The sequence below is a fragment of the Triticum dicoccoides genome, chromosome 3B (assembly GCF_002162155.2).
Source record: "Triticum dicoccoides isolate Atlit2015 ecotype Zavitan chromosome 3B, WEW_v2.0, whole genome shotgun sequence".
Taxonomy (NCBI): Eukaryota; Viridiplantae; Streptophyta; class Magnoliopsida; order Poales; family Poaceae; genus Triticum; species Triticum dicoccoides.
Genome location: NC_041385.1, coordinates 110,781,158 through 110,787,006, shown reverse-complemented (window position 1 = coordinate 110,787,006; position 5,849 = coordinate 110,781,158).

The window sequence follows — 5,849 nt, the reverse complement described above, 5'->3', positions numbered from 1 at the left end:
AATCCACAGGTCTTGATGTCAATTACCACAAATCATTTATTATTCCAATAAATGTTGACCCTACTATGATGGTGGATCTTGCTGCTGCTTTTGGCTGCCAAATTGGTAAGATGCCATTTACATATCTTGGCTTGCCAGTGGGAACTACAAGACCAAAAATGGTGGACTTTATGCCTTTAGTGGACTGTATGGAAAGGAGAAAGAGCCGGCTCCTCCTTCCTTAACCAAGGTGAAAGATTACAGTTCCTAAACTCTGCTCTGTCCTCCATGCCAATCTTCTTTCTGTGTAGCCTGGCTATTCCTGCTGGTATCCTTAAGTAGTTAGAGAGAATCCAAAGGCAGTGCCTATGGAGGAAACATAGAGATGAGCAAGCCCCCTCTCTTGCTGCTTGGGAGCTTATTTGTAGACCAAAAAATAAAGGAGGTCTTGGTATCCTAAAGTTGGGTGTTCAGAATGTGGCACTGCTACTGAAGCATGCTAGTAATTTCCTCAACAAAAGAGATATTCCTTGGGTGTCCCTAATCTGGGACTCATATTACTATGAAGGAGTGCCCCAGGGAACAAATGATTGTGGCTCCTTTTTGTGGAGGGATATTTGCAAGGTGATGCAGAATTTTAGAGATTGCTCCTGGGCGCAGATTAATGAAGGAGACACTGCTCTTTTTTGGTCTCATAATTGGAATCTTGGCAATGAGGTTCTAGCATGTAGACTAGATTTCCAAGGTTATTCTCTTTTGCTGAGGATCCTTGGGTTTCAGTTAAGGAAATTTTCAATACCCAGGACATGTACCAGCATTTCCATCTTCCTTTGTCTGCTCAAGCTTTTGATGAGTTAAACATGATCAAAGATATGATGGGCTCTCACAGCAGAGAAGCTGGTTCTAAGGATTTGTTGTTATGGCGGGGCTCATCCAAGCAATTCAGGCCCAAGATGTTCTACTCCCACGCTTTTGTGTCAGAAACTTTCAATCCTTTGCTTTGTTGGATTTGGAAGTCCTCTTGCACCATTAAGATCAAGGTGTTTGCTTGGATGCTTATCATGGACAGACTGAACACCAAGGATATGGTTGAGAGGAGACATTGGCACATGGAGGATGGAGTTCATTGTAGGTTGTGCCCCTTGCAGACTAGAGAAACCAGGGACCATCTATTTTTTAACTGCAACTTTAGTGTTAGAATTTGGAATTATCTGCAGATTGATTGGTCTGCTGGCAACTCCATGTTTGATTTGGTCATTCAGGCAAGAAGAAGTTTTGATAAGCCTTTCTTCATCGAAGTGGTGTTCATTGCCTGCTGGAATATCTGGATCATCAGAAATGTCAAAGTTTTCATAAGTGAGAGGGCAAGCTTCAATAAATGGAGAGGTGCTTTTACGCATGATATTAGTCTAATGCAGCACAAAATCAAGTCTGCTTACAAGGATGACTTACTAAAATGGATCTCCTTTCTTCCCCCTTAAGTTTGTTTTTGTAAGCTTTCTTTCTTGTTTTCTGGTTACCTCTTGTAATCATCTTGTTGTATTTGTTGTCTCCTTTTCAATAAAGTTTTGATATGCTGTGGGGGTTTGCCCCATAGTTCCCAGTCAAAAAAACAATATATGTTGTTCCCTTTATCATCGGTATGTTACTTGCCCGAGATTTGATCGTCGGTATCCCAATACCTAGCTGAATCTCGTTACCGGCAAGTCTCTTTACTCGTTCCGTAATGTATCATCTCGTAACTAACACATTAGTCACATTGCTTGCAAGGCTTATAGTGATGTACATTACCGAGAGGGCCCAGAGATACCTCTCCGACAATCGGAGTGACAAATCCTAATCTCGATCTATACCAACTCAACAAGTACCATCGGAGACACCTTTAGAGCACATTTATAATCACTCAGTTACGTTGTCACGTTTGGTAGCACACAAAGTGTTCCTCCGGTAATCGGGAGTTGCATAATCTCATAGTCGTAGGAACATGTATATGTTATGAAGAAAGCAATAGCAGTAAACTAAAATGATCAAGTGCTAAGCTAACGGAATGGGTCAAGTCAATCACATCATTCTCCTAACGATGTGATCTTGTTTATCAAATGACAACTCATGTCTATGGTTAGGAAACCTTAACCATCTTTGATCAACGAGTTAGTCAAGTAGAGGCATACTGGTGACACTTTATTTGTCTATGTATTCACACATGTACTAAGTTTTCGGTTAATACAATTCTAGCATGAATAATAAACATTTATCATTAATTAAGGAAATAAATAATAACTTTGTTATTGCCTCTAGGGAATATTTCCTTCATCGTCTTCATCAACATCACCATCTTCATCACCTTCCTCATCTCTTTTAAGCGGTCCACTCTCCCGCACCCTGCTGTAATACCCTACTTGAACATGGTGCTTTATGCCACATATTATGATACAATGATGTGTTGTCATCCTATGATGTTTTGAGTAGATTTCTTTTGTCTTTTGGGTTGATTGATGATCTAGATTGGTTTGAGTTGTATGTTTTATTTTGGTGTTGTCCTAGCGTGCCTTCTGTGTCGAGCACACATGGAAGATTCCCGCTGTAGGGTGTTGCAATTCGTTCATGATTCGCTTATAGTGGGTTGCTAGAGTGACATAAGCTTAAACCCGAGTAAGGGGGTTGTGGTGTATGAGATAAAGGGGACTTGATACTTTAATGCTATAGTTGGTTTTTACCTTAATGATCTTTAGTAGTTGCGTATACTTGCTAGAGTTCCAATCATAGGTGCATATGATCCAAGTAGAGAAATTATGTTAGCTTATGCCTCTCCCTCATATAAAATTGCAATAAAATTACCGATCTTGTTAACAATTGCCTAGGACAATTTAGCACACCGATCCATCATTATTCCACACTCGATATTTGTAATATATTATAATATATTCTAACTTTATGTTAATATCACCTATTTTTATATTTTAGCTCTCTGATATCATGCAAAGCTATCTTCTTTATACCCACAAGGTAGTTTTATTTCTCGTTTCTAGATGAAAGCAAATGCTTGATGTACATAGAGTTGTATTAGTGGCAGATAGGACTTGCGAGAATATTGATCTTACCTTTAGCTCCTTGTGGGTTTGACACTCCATACTTATCACTTCCACCTTTGGAAATTGCTATGATGATTCCTTGCACTTGGGGATTGAGGGAGTCCCAGATTAGGGGGTGTCCGGATAGCCGGGCTACCATCATCCGCCGAACTATCATCGGCCAGACTATCATCATCATCGACCGGACTCCAAGACTATGAAGATACAAGATTGAAGACTGCGTCCCGTGTCCGGATGGGACTTTCCTTGGTGTGGAAGGCAAGCTTGGCGATACGGATACGTAGATCTCCTACTATTGTAACCGACTCTATGTAACCCTAGCCCTCTCCGGTGTCTATATAAACCGGATGGCTCTAGTCCGTAGGACCCAACAACAACAACCATTACAATCATACCATAGGCTAGCTTCTAGGGTATAGCCTCCTTGATCTCGTGGTAGATCCACTTTTGTAAACATCCACAATATCAATATCAATCAAGCAGGACGTAGGGTTTTACCTCCATCAAGAGGGCCCGAACCTAGGTAAAACATCGTGTCCCTTGTCTCCTGTTACCATCCGCCTAGACGCACAGTTCGGGACCCCCTACCCGAGATCCGCCGGTTTTGACACCGACATTGGTGCTTTCATTGAGAGTTCCTCTGTGTCATCACCGATAGGCTTGATGGCCTCTTCAATCGACAACGACGCAGTCCTGGGTGAGACTTTTCTCCCCGGACAGATCTTCATATTCGGCGGCTTCGCACTGCGGGCCAACTCACTTGGCCATCTGGAGCAGATCGAAAGCTACGCCCCTGGCCGTCAGGTCAGGTTTGGAAGCCTAAACTTCACGGCCGATATCCGCGGGGACTTGATCTTCGATGGATCTGAGCCACAGCAGAGCGTGCCGCGCTGTCACGATGGGCACGACCTAACTCTGCCGCCGGACAGCACCTTGGAGGCCGCACACGAATCCGCTCCGACCCATAGTCCGGAGCCGATCGCACGGATCAAGGACGGATGGCTGGACACCGCCTCGGGAGCTGCAACTTCCACGGTGATGGAGTCGAACACTTACCTTGTCCCGCATAAAGCCCATGACTCCGAGGTGCCGGACCCCCTGCCGGACTCCGAACCTCCTGCGCCCCTGCCAGTCGAATCCGATTGGGCGCCGATCATGGAATTCACCGCTGCGGATACCTTTCAGCACTCACCCTTTGGCGATATCTTAAATTCGCTGAAGCATCTCTTACTATCCGGAGAGCCCTGGCCGAACTACGGCCAGGATGGTCGGGACGCGGACAATGAAGAAATTCAGAGCCCACCCACCACCCACTTCGTAGCCACCGTCGACGATCTAACCGACGTGCTAAACTACGACTCCGAAGACATCAACGGTATGGACGACGATGCTGGAGACAATCAAGAACCAGCGCCTACAGGGCACTGGAAGGCCACCTCGTCACATGACATACATATGGTGGACACCCCAAAGGGAAGCGATAACGAGGAACAACAGGACGCGGCAGAGGATAATCCCGCCGATAAACAACCAAAACGGCGACATAGATGCTGCCCTAAGTCCCGCCTCGATCAAAGCAGCATTCCTAACGACCCAGCGATAGAGCAGGGCAAACCAGCGGACGACGAACATACAACCAAGCAACCATCCGAACAAGACGAACCGGATAATCAACCACTTCACGGAGCAATCAACAGTCTGGACACAACACCGGAGCATAAGAACCTTCACAAAAGACTCGTCGCCACTGCAAGAAGTTTGAAGAAGGAAAAACGGAAGCTCAAAAAAGCAGAAGACATACTCAGAACGAAGTGGAGCAAAGTACTCAAGACCGTAGACAAATATGGCAATGGCCATCAAACAAAGAGCTACCCGAAGCGCAAGTTGCTGCCAGAATTTGACGAGGAAGCCATAGAACCCTCACAGTCAAAAAATAAAGAGGTCGCCTGGCCGGATAGACGGCCAGATGACAGGCTAAAAGCGACAAGCGGCACCGCACACAAGCCGACTTATGATCCTGGGAAAACGGACGGCCCAACTAGGTCCATCTACGGGCCAAAAAAGAGGGCCCCAGGAAGTAACACAACACGACAAGTGTTCAAAGACAGCGGCACACCCAAATACAGGGGCGCCGCACACCCGCTATGTTTTACCGATGAGGTGCTGGATCATGAATTTCCAGCAGGGTTCAAACCCATAAACATAGAGGCATACGACGGCACAACAGACCCCGGAGTCTGGATAGAAGATTACATACTACACATACACATGGCTAGAGGAGATGATCTCCACGCCATAAAATACCTACCCCTCAAGCTCAAAGGGCCAACTCGGCATTGGCTCAAAAGCCTCCCAGAAAACACTGTTGGAAGTTGGGAAGAGCTTGAGGACGCGTTTAGAGCAAATTTTCAAGGGACTTATGTCCGCCCTCCGGATGCAGACGATCTGAGACATATAACCCAACAGCCCGGAGAGTCAACGCGCAAATTCTGGAACAGGTTCCTTACCAAAAAGAACCAAATAGTCGACTGTCCGGACGCGGAAGCCTTAGCAGCTTTTAAACACAACGTCCGAGACGAATGGCTCGTCAGACACCTCGGCCAAGAGAAGCCAAGAACAATGACCGTGCTAACAAGCCTCATGACGCGCTTTTGCACAGGAGAAGACAGCTGGCTAGCAAGATGCAGCACCAGCGACCCGAGTACATCCGAGATCAGAGATGGAAACGGAAAATCACGGCGCAGGAAATATCAGCGCCGGAATAAAGAAAAAAGCCCA